Source organism: Balaenoptera acutorostrata, chromosome 12 (assembly GCF_949987535.1).
Source record: "Balaenoptera acutorostrata chromosome 12, mBalAcu1.1, whole genome shotgun sequence".
In the NCBI taxonomy this organism is placed as follows: Eukaryota; Metazoa; Chordata; class Mammalia; order Artiodactyla; family Balaenopteridae; genus Balaenoptera; species Balaenoptera acutorostrata.
Window position 1 is genome coordinate 83727801 of NC_080075.1, and position 18805 is coordinate 83746605.

The following is an 18805-nucleotide window of genomic DNA, read 5'->3' on the forward strand; positions in this document are numbered from 1 at the left end:
TACTTAGAATTCCACCCCAATGTGCCCAAGTCCTCACTGATGGGAATGTGAGCAGATGTGCTATGTCCCCTGTAGCCCAAGGCAGCTAAGAGTGCCTCTCCGGGTTTTGACTCTTCTGTCCGAACGTTTTGAATGAGGAACTCTAAAGTGGTGACGTGAAAATGGAAGCAACCAGGGATGAGAGCTGCATAGAAGAGAGGATTGACTTTAAGTTACATTTTATATAGGTGAGCAAAAACAACACAAAAGCTTTCTTGTGCTAAACTACGGAGACCTGGGGATTAATTTTGTTAATGCAGCAGATCATGGTCTATCCTGACTAACATGACCACTAATGTCTGGTGTCCTCTTGTGGTGTAGGAACAAAATCAGGGATCCCTTTTAAATCTCATGCTGTGCTTTTCTTGTTTTTTTTGGTAAGTATCTTTTGCATGGAATTGAACATTTGATGACAATGAAGAAAGACTTTCTCAGATTAGAGATAAGGTGGTAACCAAGTGTTTACACTTCTGTTTGCCCCACATTTATTTTTTTTAAAGGCTTACTTCCTTGCAATTAATGCCTTATCTTATGTAGCTGAATCTGTTTCCTTAGGTCAGCAAATGAACAGTGTTAATTAGTTAGAATGTTCCACTGAATTATCCTTTGCATTTATGAAGAGAGACTGAAGGGATGAAACTTACCTGCTTCTGACTATTAAAGTCCTTTGGTAGATGTAAGCATGCACTTGTATTATTATTATTATTTTTTTTTTTGAGGGACACAGGAATGCTGACCTTGGCCAAAGTGTTGTTAAGTGTTGCTATGCTACTGATGAGATTGGGCCCCACTTTTCCCACTTGTGTATAACACAATCTTTTATTGCATTTTCCCTTAATATCTCTGTTTTGGTGAAATGCCACCAATTTGAAATGTGTATGTATTGCCTCCTGCCCTTGAGGACCTTCATCCAAATGAGATGTTTTAACTAAAATGAAACACTAACAATCTCCTCCAGCCCTGCTATTTATTTTGTCATCAAAACCCTGTGTCTCCATGAGACTGATTTTTCAAGTTTATTATCTTAAAAGTGATTTTAGAAATATTACAAATAATAACACATGACTGAAAAGCAAAGGAGAGATTCCATCTGGATGACGGTAGCTATTTATAAAATCCTCAAGTTGTCTTCTCCCAGGTTGAAATACTAGTGGAATTTCTCAAGTAATTCTCAGGAGTGGTTTCAATAGAAAGTTTGAAACCATAGCACTTTCTGTTTTGTTTATGTTTTCTTGTTGTTAAATACAAGTCGCATGTTCAAACTGAATTCCCTCTTCTGATTATGGAAAGCGTATGCTTATAATATAGGCTTTGAAATATTCTTTTCTTTTATTTTTTTCTTGCTGAAGTTTCTTTCTGGAATGCAGGGAGAATCACTAACAAGAAGAGTTAGTTTTCCTTCCTTTTGTCAACTCTGTTGTACTAATAAGAGCGACCTGAATCTGGAGTGGGAATCAGGAGATTTGAGTCCTTTCTTAGCCATGAAATCTGTGGGTGGCTTTGAATTAGCACGTGTTATGGTACTTGTTTATCATGTGAATTAGAGGGGATCTAACTCCATTATAAGGGTCAACCAGGAGTACACATGAAAATCAATCAGAGAACATCTGTAAAACCCACATTCCTGGGCTCCATTCCAGACCTGCTGAATCGGAATGTGTAGGATGGGGGTGGGTGGTGAGATATTAGGTAGCTTTTCAGGAAACCAGGCTGGCATGGACCCATAAACTGGCATCCTTTGGATGCAGGCATTAGGTAGAGGTTTGGTGATGAATGGGAGAGGGAGGGGTCTGGAGCCAGAATTCAGAGACTCTGTGGGGACTTAGACGTAGCCCTGAGTGGCTGAATGGCTGCAGACATGGAGACCACAGGGCATGGAAGGGCTGGTGCTAAAGCTAAGCCATACTTCCTTTACCATCTTGACCAGGATCTGTATGTGTTTGTTTGTCATGCAGTGTGCATGTATGTGTCTGTTTGTAGTGGTGATGATTGTTTTTAAAATACAGTGTTTGGGGCCTCTTGGCAGTTTCCTAGCTGCTCTATGGGTGGGGTAAAACTTCTGCCCTGACTTCGCTCAGTTATGTGACCTGGCTTAAATGGATCACTAACAGAAGAATTATAAGGGCATGGTGAGAGTAGAACCAGGCTGTGAAAATTGTCAAACCTGCCCTTTGTCAGGTCGTCAACTCCATTCAATCCAAGTTAAATCAATAATTATCTCTAAGTGCCATCCTATGTAATGGCTCTTAAGGTATAGGTGTGGTTGGAAGGAAAAGGAGGGAGGGAAAAATGAATAAGCACAGTTAATGTCTTTCTGGACTGGTAAGTGAGCAAAGCTAGGTTTACAAACAACTATAAGATAATGAGGAGTGAAAGGCCCAGAGGAAGTATGGACTGAACAACGGGATTCAGAGAAGGAGCAGTTAATTGTGGCTGGTCACGCAGGGGAGGCTTCCAGAAAGGAAACTGTCTGCTAGACCAGAATTCTCTTGTGCTGATTCTGGAAGGGTCACGGAATAAGATTCTACTTACAGTAATTATGGTCTCTTTTATTTTGTTTTGCTCCAAAGCAATGGAAAATCCTTCCTTCTAATGGACTAATCTAAGAATGAGACATCGCTTTCTTACCCTCCCTGAAATGCTTGTATGTGCTCTTTTAGAATCATTCTGTCTTATTTGTGGTTGTGTCATTTTGTCTTGTTGAAGGCAGTACGAGGGTCTGCTTCTGCTTCTGTGCCCTTCCTCTCCTCATTGAGCTGGGCACACAGTAAGTGCCAAGTTAATGCTAGTTGAATAAACAATAGCATGATTAATGTAGATCAATGGAGTGATGATTAATTGATGAGGACATTGATAACTAGAATGCATTTTATTTGGAAGAGATAAGGGTACGTAAATCTCGTCTCTCCAGCATCACTCTGGGCTAGATCCTGGATGGTAGTGGCTCCTCTTTCCAGACAGAAGAACTGAGGCACAGAGAGGTACAGTGGTTTGCTTAGATTGCATAGAATGCAATGCAACTCCAGTAATAAATACTGATAATTAGCCTCTTTCACTTGCATGTCAGTTTATTGTTCACAACAGTATGAGGTGGGAGGCACAGGGATTATTTGAAATTTATAGGGGAGGACCTCAGGCTCAGAGAAGGGAGGTGTCAGGCAGAAGGTTACGGAAGGAGTTGGTGGCTCAGGGAGATAATGCTACAATGAACGAGACACATTCATAAGTACTGATAGGTCCTGACAAAATGCTCTGGATGAATGGCTTAGAAATACATAAGGACAGGAGTGGTCCTCCAAAGGAAGACGGGATTTGGATGGATTGGTGGGTGGAAGGAACATGGAACTGGAGCTCAGGAGATTTGGGTGTTTGTCCTGGCTCTTCCATAGATGTGTGTTATGTCAACTGGGGAAGGTTACTTGCTTGGTCTTGGTCTGTTTCTTTACCCACAAAATGAGAGAAATGGATCAGGTGATTTGTAAAGTTACTTGTAGCTCAAACATGCTGACTCAAATATATAGAGATACCATATTGGAAAATAAGGACAGGATAAATTATTTTAGAACAACAGCATATCTTACTGATTTTGGTGATTCTAAAAATTCTTTATAGGTAGCATTATGTTTAAATCAAATTATCTGTCTGAGTTCCTATGATGTCGGGGCATATAAAGATGATTGAGAGATGCTTGAGACAGAGTTAATAAAAATAATACTGTTCGTAATATTTTTCAATGTCACATGACCATGGCATGAAGGATGAAGCACTGTCTCTATCTCCCAGGCTCTCTTCTTCTCTCCTGTCACCAAGTGTGGTGATGGAATAGGAGTTGGTCACCTTGGCTCCACTAGTTTTATGACCTTGGATAAACGCTCAGTTTCTTTCTTTAAAATAGGAATAGTATGACCAACTTAGCCCCTTCCCAGCTTTGCCCCTTCCCATGTGATTCTTAAGAGGATCACATGGGATAACTTGAGTGAGAGCATTTTATAAACTGTAGAGTGCGATCCACAGATTCTTATTACTGACTACACATGTTCATGGTCTCCTGTCATTCATGTGGGTGTGGGGACAGGGACCAACTACCCTTGACTAGATCACTCGACTCTAGCTTCAACGCTGGGCTTAGGGAAAACAGTGAAACTATTTCTGTTAGTTTTATCTAAATCCCGGAGTTTGCTGGCTTGCTTCCCAGAACCTCATCAAAATGGAGTATGAACCCACCCAGTTGGCCAGCGCGGAATGGAAAGTAAATACCATTGCACCTCACCTCTGCTGGGAGCTTAGCACAATTAATGGAGTGTTACTTACCCGCCCTTATTACCAGCCCCTGTTCCTTATCACTGTATGCGACCTTGAACAGGTCACTTCCTCTCTGGGCCTGAGTTCCTTGCTCTTTCAAATTTTAAGGCGTTATACAGGATGATTTCTGGGTTCTTTCCAACCTCTTAATTCAGCAAGGTTTTTAAATGAAGGGTTTATTTACGTATAAGACAGAGTCAGGGACCCTCCAGTGTAACTGTGCTTGGAGCTAGTACTTCACTCTGCTACCAGGGGAGGGGGCATGGGGTGGCCTGGTGCTGACTTTTTCCTGTTCCCTACCACCACCCGCACCCCCAGCCCCACCCAGCTGAGACAAATGGGCTTGATTGGAGCACAGACCTGTTGTCAGATGTAATCAGGAGTCCCACTGTGCCCTCAGAGAGGTGACACCAGCTCCAAAGTCTTGAACATGAGCTCTTTAGTAGCTGTGAATCAGAGAGCTCTGGGCAAAAATTAGAGTTAAGTCCAAGACTGCTGTAGCACTAGAAGGGCACTCACTAAAGCTCCGGGACCCACTGCCTGCCCCTGGAAGGCAGCTCTGCCTTTTACCTGTGTGGGCAGGGCCATGGCACTGAACTCTGTACTCCAATGTCCCCTCCCTAGGAGGGATGGTCACTGAACACCTACCAGTTGGGGAACTTTGATAATCAGGTAAGGTAATGCATGAGCCTAGGAGGTAAAACCGAAAGAAAAGCAAGACCATTATTATCCTAATGAGAGCACAGTGGTTTCTACTGGGTTGGAGGGAGGGAAGGCCACACTCCCCTCTGGTTCTGGTTTAATAATGTTCTTTTGATTTTAGTTTGGATGGCATTTATGTGGCAGATCACGTCCTTATTATTCATTAAACATGTGCTGTTTTATGTATCTTTCTGTGTCCATGTTTATGCACAGTTTTCAAGTGTGAAAATATCAGATAGTGCATGCAAAGCACATAAAGCACCTGGCAAAATGTAAGCATTTAGTAGATGTTTTTACTGGCACTCTTGTCCCCAGCTGACTGCAACAAGCCGTAAATGAAACACTCCTCATTTCACAATCAGGCCTCATGGGCTGAAGGAGTTCAAGGTGAAGAAATGGCTTCATATGCAGCTTTGTGATCAGACATTGAGTTCCAACTCTATCTCTGATCCTTACATCAGTATGGAAATTTTGTTTCTATCTGAGCCTCATTCATATTCTCCCTCTCTCTCTCACAGACGTTATTAAGGTCTTTGCTGTCTGGCCAACACCACTGGGTATAAAGCCAAAGATGAAATGACAAGGGATTTAGCCCTTTTGAGGGATTAGATGTCTGCCATGGGTAACAGACATGTAAACAGATCAGTACCTTAATGTATTTCTCATCTGTAGGCCTGAAAATGTATTTTGTAGGCATGTAACACATCCTTGGAAATGATAGTCATCGTTTTAAAAAAGTACAGTCAGTGGATTCAAGTTAGCAAGTCTGTGGGGCTGTGGGTTTGTAAACCGGCTTCTGAAGGACAGGTGTGATGGTAATTGACAAAGCAGAGTGGCGAGGACGTTTCAAATCCAGTTTTTGCATTTCAAGCAGAGGGATTTTACCCTCCCCTGGACATGTAAAGGGAAGGGCCAGTGGCATAGACTGAGCTGCAAGGGCAATATTACCACAGTTGAGAAAAGGTGTGCTTACCTGCCCATGTATGCTGTGTCTCCTTTAAAACATGTTTGAACATTGTCACTTTATAGAGAACCTCCTGGGATTTCAGAATAAACCGACTCCTTGTTTTTATAATCAAAAAAATAAAACGATTTCAGCCTCCCCAAATCATTGAAATTTGTATCAGTACTTAGTTGTGGATTTCCACCTTTTATGAGGTTGCATTTTTTTTTAATTTATTTATTTATTTTTGGCTGCATTGGGTCTTCATTGCTGCGCGCGGGCTTTTCTCTAGTTGCGGCTACTCTTTGTTGCGGCGCGCGGGCTTCTCATCGTGGTGGCTTCTCTTGTTGCGGAGCACAGGCTCTAGGCGCGCGGGCTTCAGTAGTTGTGGCTCACGAGTTCTAGAGCGCAGGCTCAGTAGTTGTGGCACAGGGGCTTAGTTGCGCCCTGGCATGTGGGATCTTCCCAGACCAGGGCTCGAACCCATGTCCCCTGCATTGGCAGGCTGATTCTTAACCGCTGCACCACCAGGAAAGCCCCAGCACTTTGTTTTAACATAATTTCTTCCTTAAATGTGTTATTTAATTGTCTATGTACATTGTTAATTCTTTCTACGTCAGCGTTTCACCCTTTCATCTTCCCAGTAAAGAGCAAAACTACCTTTAAAGCACAATGATACTGTAGGGGATGATTTCCTTAAAATTAATATGTAAGTCAATTCACTAAATGAATCATGGGACTCATTTTAAAAACTTTGGTGTATATGCTAATCCCTTGTTCCAGAAAATTCAGCTAATGTGTCTGGATGCACAGCCAGCCGCCTTTTCACCAGGAGCTCAGTGGAGTACCAGCTCTGGTGGTAGGGCATCCTTATCTAGGGCAGACAAGGTGGTTTTCCTAGCCCTTTGCAAAATGCAAAATACACAAATGCTTGTCTTCTAGATATTCCCACACTCCTTTTGTACCTGGATACTGCTTTCGGGCTCCCTCCCTGCCACTCTCCATGTCCTTACTGCCTTCCTGCTGGACCTGTTGGCCAGATCCCATCCCTCCAATTGCTGAATCCATCTTCCAGTTTTCTCTAGGAGGACCCCTGCTCCTTCCCAACTTCTCTTCCTAAATTCCTTCCTCAATCATCTCTTTTGTCCACTTGGCCATGCCACACACTCCATGAATGCTCTGGAAGATCAAAAGGCTACTGTGACAGTCTCAACCCTCAGGGAGTCAATAGACCCGTGGAGGGAAAACTTTGAGAATCTGCTAAAAAGTACAGACACCTTTTTAGGAAAAATTACACGTACATCACTTTAGAAAGTCCTTGTAATCTCTGAATTACAGCACCCAGAAGCCTTGTGAGAACTGACATAATAGAAAGATGTGTGTGGTAGAACTGAAGCACTTCCCAGCTAAATTCCTATTCATTCAGGGTTTGGTCTCTGAGTTATATGACAAAAGAAAACATAGTAGATTGTGATAAGTATAAAACAAGGTAGAATTAAAACAAATGAGATAAGGCGTATCACTACATGACCCTATCAGAGTAAGGTATTATTACCTTTAACCAATAAGTAGTGGATGTAAAGACTGGTGGACTTACTCTTCTTTGATGGACATTAATAGTATCACCATTACCTGCTTCTCCTTCCCTTCCAAACACATAACGACTGTAGGCCTTAGTCTCCTTGCACTTGGCTGGGACAGTGTGATTAGTCTTGGAAGTGACATTTGTCACCCCAGGCTGAGACCGTGACAAGCCTACTCGCAGTTCTCTGGCCCGCAGTTCTCTTTCCCTGTCAAGCAGGAGGCTTCCTGTTGAGACAATGCGGTTACACAATTGAAGCAGGCTGCACTGCTGAGCAAATGCAAGGATGCCACTCAGACCTAACCCAAAGTGGGCATGAATGGGATAGCAACCTTTATGCAATTTTTGGAGTTGTTTGTTCCTGCAGTGTAACCTGGTTTAGCTCAGCTAATGCATCTGCCAAGCGGCCCGGTACAGAAGAAGCATGCTGCTTTCCATGGGTCTCTGATTTGCCGAAGCAATGCTTTTGAGCAGCTGCTTCTTTCTTGTGTGCTTCCTGTTGTCCTGCTCTATCTAGAGCGGAATACAAATGTCAGCCACGTCCATGCGTCAAAATAAAAATAGCCCCGTTTTGACTTCTCTAGTCTGAAATGTTAGTGACTCCCATTTTGAAGGAATAATTGGTTCCAAGGTGCCTTGCAGCCATTCTTAGAAATGTGTGTTCTAGTTGGTTCTTTCCCCAGGAAATTGCCCGAATGGCTTGAGGGAAGGAAGAGAGTCAACACTGACCACTAATGTGATTAATTAAAGGACTTAGTATAAATGACCAATGGTATTTACAGGTACCTTAGAGGGATTAACGCTGGTTAAACGGGTAGAGGAAGCAGATTAATGAATGATTCAGCGGCTGGGTGGTAGGGGTTGGAGCATTTTTCAGTGGAGCCATTAATAAGCACCTCTACCTCCACATTACATGTGAGGGATCTCACTTTAATCCTTTAAATGCTTTCACTCTCTGTAATTAGGTAATTAGTTTAGGGAACAATATAACAAATGCACAAGGAGAAAGAAAACGAACAAATGCATATGAATAAGTAAGAGCCTTTTATTTTATAACAAAGCAGTACTTTCTGGTTCTTTTCTTGGTGAGGTATAGCAGTCTTCCCAGGAGTCTCACTGCTTTTCCACAAAGATGGGGTCCAGTTTTGTGCCCCTAAACAAAACACAGCAGGTCGTCCAGGCCTGGGAACCTCATGGAACTCCATTAAGTGCCTTTCAGCTCATTTCTAAGCAGGCTGTTAGAGGAGAGCTACAGCCTGGGCCCTGGAAAGCTGTCTGCGAGGTGGACACCAGATCTTAAAAGGGCCTTGGCTAACTCTCCTTGATAAAAGAATGCCTTGGTATACTTTGTGTAGCACTCTGATTTGGATGCCTGCCCCTTCTCTCTTTTTCCTCCCTTCAATTGCTGGCTTCTTTATTCCTTTTTCTTTCTGTGACCTTGTCTTGCCTTCACAGCAGGGCTAGCTGCTATGGGATATTTAAGACCTTGCCTTTGAGAAGTTTACAATTTACTTGGAGTTTGAGGAATAAGACAGAGACTTATGGGAAATGAACTAATTATGAGACAGTATGAGCTTTGTACCAAATCAGTGAGGCATGCAGTGAGGTCTACACAGGCCTTCAGAGCACCGGCTCCAGACCCATCTTTTCTCCTTTCTGCTTCTTCTAACCCTCTTGCAGCACACACCTTGATTTTCTTCTCCAGATCCATGGCCTGTGTCTGCCACAGCGCAGCTTTGATCTTTGGTGATAATCAGGCCACAGATCGTTTTTAAAATATATCATTTTGCCTATGTGTAAGTCACATAAGGACAGCAGTTATTAACCTGGAAAGATAATTTTCAAAAAATGTTCAAAAAGTGTGATGAAGAAATGACTGATTATTATTTATTTCTTGAGTTGCATGTGATGGGACATCTTCTTTGGGAGAATGAACAGAAAGGCTAAGAGAACCCACAAAACAGAGAGATTAGACGGGTTGGAAAAGCAAAGGCCATGGTGAGAGGTTTTTGGCTTACCCCTAAAGGAGGCTACGTCCTTAGACAGAGACTAGTTTCAGTTTTTAGGTTTTCAAGTCTCTTATTTTGTTACTTGTCCCCCAGGCAACTATGAAGAACTCTGCTGGTTTCTTTCTTTCTTCCTTTCTTTCCTTTCTTTTCTTTTTCTTTCTTTCTTTCTTTTTCTTTCTTTCTTTCTTTCTTTCTCTCACTCTCTCTCTCTTTTTTTTACAGGGAAGCAAATTATAGTAGTTAACATTTATTAGTGCTTAACATACTAGACTTTCTTTGTTTCTCTCTCTCTCTCTTTCTTTTTTTTTACAGGGAAGTGAATTATAGTAGTTAACATTTATTAGTGCTTAACATGTGCTAGACTTTCTTTCTTTCTTTCCTTCTTTCTTTCTTTCTTTCTTTCTTTCTTTCTTTCTTTCTCCTCTCTCTCTCTTTCTTTCTTTGTTTTTTCCTTTCTTTCTTTCTTTCTCTTCTTCCCTTCTTCCCTCCCTCCCTCCCCCCCTTCCCACCTTCATTTCTCTCTTTCAAACACTTAACATGAGATTTACCCTTGTAACAAAATTTTAGTGCACAACACAGTACTGTTAACTACAGACATGATAGTACAGAGCAGATCCCTAGAACATGTCTATGGATAGAAGAATGGATAAAGAAAAATGTGATATACAGCATAATGTTATTTATCCTTAAAAAAAGAGAAGGAAATCCTGCCATTTGCAATAACATGAATGGACCTGGAGGACATCATGCTGAATGAAATAAGCCAGACACAGAAAGACAAATCTGCTTGAATCAACTTACATGACAAATCTGAAATAGTCAAACTCACAGAAGCGGAGTAGAATAGTGGTTACCAGGTGCTGGGGAGGGGGAAACGGGGAGCTGTTGTTCAAGGGGTATAAAGGTTCAGCTCTCTTGGTTTCTTTGTATCCCAGCAGCAGCCCCTTGACAGGGGCCAGGGACCAGGCCTGGATTCTCCGCCTCTGGTTCTTCCCAGATAGGCCAGTGCCCCCTGGAAAAGTGACCAGTCACCTCCTCAAGAGCTTTCAACTCTTGTTCATGTTTCTCATGGCTCTTTCCCCAGTGAGGTGTGTTTTCTTCCTGGGAGCTTGTGGAAAATCCCAGTCTGCTCTTCAGAAGGTTTGATTTAACCCTTTAGTCTCCCGCCCCATGTACCTGTGGAATTCAGTACATCTTTTATTGGTGAAAACACACTCTTTGAGGCCATGCCATGCCCAATTTTGTCACTGCAGGTTTTTGCACTGACATCAGCTCCGCTGGTTTCCGTCTCACAGTAGAGGCCCTCTGCCTGCCCCCAGCCCAGGTTCTCAGCTTTCAGCCTTCACCCATGATCAGTAGAACCTCTCAAAAAGGCAGGAAGTCCCCAGTGCTCCTCTGCAAGGGGCTTCCTCCTCCAGAGTTTTACAGTCTTAATCTTATTCCTCATGGCTTCTCTGATTCTTTGAAATACCTGTTTGTTTGTTTCAATTTATCTTGCTTTTCTGATTGTTTTTGGTGGAATAGTTGTGGTGTCTTGAAGATTTCTCTTTTTCTCAGAAGCAAAAGTCCTCAAAATGTATTTTTAAATTCGCTGGAGGTAGAGTTCTAACATTTTTGCCTCAAAACATTACTAGGCTGTGTTGGGCAGAACCAACCACCCAACCAACCAACAGATAAATAACTTTGGGTGGAGGTGTCAAGATTTCACAACCAGTTACTATGAAGCTAACTGGGTATTTCTAAATCAACAATTGACACGTAACTTTTTTTTTATATATATAGCATTGAACAACTTCTTGGACCCAGTGGCAGAGCTGCTATTAATCTCTACATTAGAAAGGGATTTAAATTTCTTCCCTGCTCCATTTTTTTAAGAAAAAAAGACTGGACACCAAATGCCACCTGTTTCACCAGTAGTTTTAAAACATACAAAAGAAATAAAAGGGGAAAGCAATGAAGCTACTAAATACTTCTTGGAGGAAAGCAGTCTTTCTTATTTCTCTGATTTCTGTAAGACCCATTGCTTAACTGTAACACTGCTCAACTTTGCTCTAGATGACTAGCATCGTTTTGTGAGGAAGGAAAATTCTGCTGTCCCAGTCTGGGTCCCAGTGTGCCTGTCCCCAAAATGAAGGGGTTGGATTACATGATAGTGAAAGTGTTTTTTCTTTGACTTCCTCTATGGGATGAGATTTCTTTTTGAGATTCACACTATTTTTCCTTAATAAATCAATTTGCACAACCACGCTTACTTTTAAAAACTCCATATCAGTGAGTGTAATGCTTCTTCCCAGCCCCAGGTTTATCCATTATCTAGAACTTCTCTAACTTAGTAAAACTATAGTAGTACATTCCTAGTACAGAAAATCTTCATTATTATCTTTTATTCTGCTCTGCATGGCAGGATTCCCTTCAGAAACTTTCTGAGGCTATTCTAATGAGGACTCAAAACTGAACAAAGCTTCGTTCATCTGAAGCTAAGCCAAAGTTGACTTAGACTTCAAGTTTAAGTTGATGCAGTGATTAACTGGTTAGATGAAACAAACATTGAATAATACATATTTTAAAGCTTAAAGACTGTAATTCATTTTAAACATCATATTGTGCTTTATCTTTTTCTGGAAATTTTTAAGTGGCTTTTGAACATCAGAAATAAAATTTTGACCTCCATCCTCTGTGATCAATAGACCCACAGATGTTCATCTGTCAAAGAGATTGTTGGGCGTTTCTTTTCAATGGTTGGGATGAAGTGCAGGAGGTCTAGATAATCAATACAGCTACTCCATGATGCGTTATAATCCTGTGCTGCCCTGCTCAGGAAGCCCAAGACAATATTCAATGATTTAACTTAGGAGGCTTGGATTCTAGCCAAGCTATACCATCAGCCAACTCAAAGACTGTCCAGAATCACATGTCTCCTCTGGGCTTGACTTAATCTGATCTGTAAAAACGTGATGGGATTTGGGGTAGGATGTTGTAGTCTCACTGGTTCTCAAGAGGAAACAGAGAGGGGATAATTTGACTTTCCTAGGAGTTTTGGGAGTCGTGGAAGGCAGTTGGAAAGCCTGAGATGACATATGTTAAACTTTCCACATAGAGAAGAACTGTTTCAACCCAAATGCTCCTGAGTCCTTTCCCTTGGGAGAAACACCAGCAAATGGGTGCTCATGTTGTTTTTCTGGCATTAGTATTCTTTTATTTTTGGCTGGGCAAAGACATTTACAACACTTTATTTCTAGCACCCCAAGTGCTAGAAATCCTATAAATTGGTAGGAAAAGACAGTCCAATAGAAATGTGGATAAAAGAACATAAATAGACATTTCACAGAATGATAATTTTAGATGGCTAGTAGACATCTGAAAATTGGTTGAAAAAATGCAAATGAAAGCAAGAATGAAATACTATTTTTTTTAACCCATGAGATTGAAAATTAAAATGTGTTATGCATCCCTACATTGCTGGTGAGTGAATTGCTGGAAATTGGTGTGGGAAATGGCATTAGTATTCTTAAGAAGACTCCTATGGGGGCTTATTCTGTCTTTCCCTAGCAAGTTCACATGAATTCCGCTATTCCCATACTAGAGACACCTTTCTAGAACTCACATCAAGAATGCCCATCTATAAATTTCCCAGCTTTCCTTCTTCAGACTTCTCTGAAATTATGTCAGGATTGCAAAGGTTTTTTTCTCTAATCATGTGGTTATCAAGCATGTAAACTTGCTTCACTCTCTGGTCATTTTCATTTTCAGAGTCTGATGAACTGACTCTGGGTTCTTTTTTCTTCCCCCCAGAAGAAAGGGTCATGGGAAGCATTTTCCTTCTGAATTGGAGTGCTCCTCACCAAGCTAAAATGCCTTTATTTTCACAGTCCTTTTCAGTGATTCTTTGTTCCATGAAGCCTCCTCTTGACAGTCTGCCCAAGGGGCTTAGGATGAGGTTTGGGGAGAGTGGATGGGAGATTGAAGGACTGGGGTCCAAGTTATTGAGCCAGGCTTTCTTGCTCAGCTTCCTCCTCCTTAACCCCTCATCCTTCCACAAAGGTTGACATGCCCTTCTCAGTAACTTCCAATCAGTGTTTACCAGTTTGAGGAAGTAAGGCACAAGCCAAGGGAAATAAAACTTGCTGAATCTATCAATATCCACCCTTGACAACATCATGAGAGAAGTTTTGCTGCTTCTGTTGAGTCCCCTCCCCGTCTCCCTTCAGTCCGTCCCCTTCCCCCTCCCCCTCGTGGCTTCTCCCCTTCCCATTCCCCTTCAGCACACCCAGTGTTTCCTCTGTGATTCTTCAAGCTCAGAGTCTCCTCTGGAATATTGTCTTGCTGGTTCTTTCAGTCAGTGTTTATGCCTCACATCTTCCCAGGCTCTATTCTCTATCAAATGTTCCATCTTAAAAGTTCAGGGCTGGAAGGTAACTCTGAAGTGATCTGAAACCATGACCTCATTTGACAGATCAGATCAAGGCTGTCCATATAAATATAAAGTGAATCACAATGGTAATTTTAAATTTTCTGATAGCCACATTTAAAAAAATACAGTAAAAAGAAATAAGTGAAATTAATTATATATTTTAATCAACCCAATACTTCGGGAATAGTATCATTTCAATGTGAATTCAATATAAAATGTATTGAGATATTCATATTCTTTTTCTCATTTTAAGTATCTGAAATTGAGTATGTATTTTACATTTACAGCATACTTCAGTGAGGGCTAGCTGCATTTCTGGGGCAGAGTTGCCAACTGTGGCTAGTGGCCACTGCTGGGATGGCATAGGATTATAGCAACAAAGTTTAGGGGGAGCAAATGACTTGCTTAAGGTCATAAACTAGTTGACAACAGAGCCAGTCTCTTGACCCCTGCTCTGACGCTTTTCTTGAAACAATGTCTGATTATGACAGTGATGATCCTTAGGATGTGTCTTGAAGTGGAAAATGGATTATATGAATCTAGAATAATTTAGTGGTGAAAATCTATAGTGGTTTTAGTGTAAGGCTAAAAAGAAGGTTATACCTTCTAGTAGCTTCTGTTTTATGACATTATTGTTATAAGAGGAAGATTGTGACCAGAAAATTTTATTTCCAGTGATATTGATGGACAAAAGAAGTTAATTTGAATTGCAATGTGAATATCTGTCTTCTTTCAGATCTATTTTGTTAGTCTATTATCTATGTCAGTGTCTAAGTACTAGGAAATTACTGCTTATTTCCATGAAAATCTATCAAAATGTACATTTTAACAGTGGCTTGTATGTGGGGGGAGATCATTGTAGCTTCTCCATCTATGCTTAATGACCAAACCTCAGGGCTTGGCTCTGGCTTTGCTTTTTTTTTTTCTTTTTGCTGTGCAATGTGACATGTGGGATCTTAGTTCCCTGACTAGGGATCAAACCCATGCCCCCTGCACTGGGAGTGCGGAGTCTTAACCACTGGACCACCAGGGAAGTCCTGGGCTCTGGCTTTAAAACTCCCATGATTTTAAGCCTGTTTCAGGACTACCTGAGCATGTGGGACTCCATAGATAAAGCCTTGGGGGTCTAAAAGTTCCACACCTAATTCTGAAGTATGAAATTTGATTCAGACCAAAATAAACATTCCCAAAATCTAAACTGCATTATATTCAAAGTGATTAGGAATCACAGTGAACTAATGTCTCTGGTACTTGGCTTGACATCCTCAATCTTAATCACCATATGCTCTTGAGGATATCACTTTCTTTAGTATCGGTGCCCTTTATAAATGGCAAGGAACGGTATCTACCCTACTTACTATGTAGGACTTAATTTTCTAAGGTGTGTTTTAGACCCAGGGGATGCATTATCAAAAAAGGAATTCGATGGTCAACTGAACTAGAGAAATTCTGAATACTCTTAGAGATTCAAAATGTGTAACAGTATTTTAAAGACCTGGGTAGTCTTGCAGACAAACAATATTTTAATTTAACTTAACATTTCCTAAATGTTTTTTTTTTAAATAAATTTATTTATTTATTTATTTGTTTATTTTTGGCTGCATTGGGTCTTAATTGCTGCGCGCGGGCTTTCTCTAGTGTGGAGAGCGGGGGCTACTCTTCGTTGCGGTGCGCGGGCTTCTCATTGCAGAGGCTTCTCTTGTTGCAGAGCACAGGCTCTAGGCGCACGGGCTTCAGTAGTTGTGGCACGCAGGCTCAGTAGTTGTGGCTCGCGGGCTCCAGAGCGCAAGCTCAGTAGTTGTGGCACACGTGCTTAATTGCTCCACGGCATGTGGGATCTTCCCGGACCAGGGCTTGAACCCGTGTCCCTTGCACTGGCAGGCGGATTCTCAACCACTGAGCCACCAGGGAAGCCCCCTAAATGCCTTTAAGCCACAGGAATTATTTGATCTTTTTCTCACCCACCACCTAGTCCATGGAACATGCTTAGAGAAATGTTGTCATGGGGAATTTTAAAGGCAAAGTGGGCAAAGATATATGAAAGATATTTAGATGTCTAATAATCATTTCTCAAGCATAAGTTGTTAAAACACACTTTTAAGAGTGTCTTGCTGTCCCAATATGTACCTACAGATTCCCCAACACTGCACTTTCTCCTGGAAACACACAAAGTTTAATATTACTACCCTATTTGCTCACCTTCTCTTGACATCAATTAAACAACAAATGTAAGAAAATTTTGGCCACACAAAAAGCCAGATCTCAAGATTCTAAAACCATCACATTCTTGAGTATTTCACCCCATACTCCCCTCTTTCGTTCCCTCCTCTCCTGCATCTTCCACTTTCTCCATCTTCTCTTCCTCCCCCCACTTCCCTTTTCCCTTTTTCTTCACTCTCTCTGATGACCCAACATAGCCTTTTGGTCTAGATCAACTAAGTTTTATGAGCCCTTAGTTATTGAGAAGAGTGCTGTGCTAATTCTGGGATCAAAAAGAGATATGACCTAGACATTGCTCTCAAAACTCTTACTTTCTGGTAAAGAAGATGTACATGTAAAACCTGACTCTAGCTGAGTGTGACCCATGTAATAATGGGATTCTCTCTAAGGTACAGGAAGTAGCCTTGACATTGGAGGGGCTGACCTTGCTGGGAAAGTTGGAAAGGACCTTGTTCATTGAATGCTTCACAAAGCGGGGGATGTCTGAGCAAGTGTGTCAGCAGTTCCTAGGCAGTCAAGGATAGGAGGGTGGATCCAGTAGAGAGGGCAGAGTGTGGGAAGCCACTGAGGCATGAATGAACAAGGTGTACACTGGACATGCAAACCATCCAAGTAATTCATGGAAATATGGAGAGAGGCAAGCTAAGGTTACATCATGAGGGGCCTTGTATCCCTACTGCCCTTTGGTGAGTGGCCTTCTAACATTTTTAAGCCTTGAAACTCCTTGACATTTTATCTGGAAGCCCAGAATTTGCTTGGCAGTTGGTCTAGCAGAAACAAGGCAAGGGAGCTTGTACAGGGTACCATTTGAAAGCCACTGCAATGAAACATGGTCATATTTGTGTTTTCTAGCAGAAACTTAATAAGTTTTTGTTAGAGAATGAAAGTTTTCCCAAACCAGGGAAAAGGAAAGGGGCGAAGGAAAGCATTCACTTTCTCGGATGCTATTTTAGATGAAAGGCCAGGATCCATCTTTCTGTTCAGTCACACACGGAAGCAGCTTTCAAGAAAAAGAAGTGCTGATGTACATTAGCTCACTGTGCTATTAAGTGTGCTGGAACATATTTTAAAAACAGTTTAGAACTAAAATCATATGCATTGATGTCTTCTATTCCTTTGAGGACTTTTAGTGGCAGACAAGTCTGAACTGCGCTTATTCATGTGGGAGCAGAATTATCTTTGATTACCAAGTGCTTTTTGCTTCCGTGAAAGCTATAATAAACCACTGCTGGGTCCATTGGGGTAGGTGTGGGCTTGTGAAATCAAAGATGGGGAGGGTTTGGGTGAAAGGAAGTTTCTTACGAATATTATAAAAATTGTTTTGAACTTAAAGCGTTAGAGAGAGAAAGCTCTGGGTTACTTTTATTGACATCCCTGGGTTGGCATCCCTCAAGAGACAGTGCCATACTTACATGGGTGTCTTCCATCAACCTCCACCTGATGTGAAGTGTTGTTACATCTTTAGCTCTGCTCACGGCAATGCCAGAGACAAACACAGAAGAATATTCTGACCTGGCTTTGTCAGTTTTTTAATCCATATCTTGGCTCTTTTCTTTTATATAAACAGAAATGCAAAACTGAAGGCTTGGTATGTTTGGCCTGTTTCATTTTTAAATTCCTTTTCATTTTTTACAGAGTAATTCATCTTCACTATGGGTTAGTTTAAAAAACATATATACAAAAAGAAGAAATTAAAATCTACTGGTAATAACAACTCTAGAAATAACTACTATCAACATTTTCAAGTATATCTTTATATCTTTCTAGATTTTTTTCCTTACACATTCATATTACAGTGTTCCTTTGAGAAATGAGATCATGTTGCACAAATTGTTTTGTTACCCACTTTCCTCATTTTAAATACATCAGAAGCAAAAATAATTTTAAAGTCAATATAGTTTGTTCTATGACATCGCTTTTATGTGGATGCGTGCTATTTGTTTATAAAGGTAGACCCCAATTTATTTAAACAAACTCTTATTTTTAGACATTTGGCTTCCAGGCTTGCCCTATTATAACAGTGCTAGGAAACATCCTACTAGCTAAATTTTGCCTTCATTTATCCTTGTCTCCTTAGAATAATCTACTCAAGTGGAATTTCTGGTTCAAAGGCTCTGTATACTGTCAACGCTGTTGGCATGCTTTATAAAACTGTCCTCAGGAATGAAGGTTATTCTTGTTTATATTCCAAATGTGAATGTATGAGCGCACTTATTTCCAGTCAACATTACCAGTTCTAGTAAATATTGTTTTGGTCAGTTTAATACCATTTTACATTCCTGGGTCTCCCTACTTCCTCCACCTGTTGGGTCTAATAGAACATGCACTCCAAAGGATGGGGTGAGGAGCCAAAGAGATAAATGAGGCAAAGAAGGGCTGTGTAGGAGGGGCTCAGTGATGTGTTCACAGTTGATTTAAGTTCAGTTTGAAGACTCACCTCATAGAAATAGTTTATTGATGGGCTTAACGTTTGACCTGTAGAAGCTGCAGGGTGAGGAGGAGCTTGTTTACAACCAAGGTGATTCTCTGCATCCCGAGGGAGGTCCTTTATCAGGTAGAGAGAAACAGATGCCTTCAAAACTCAAACCTGAAAGTCA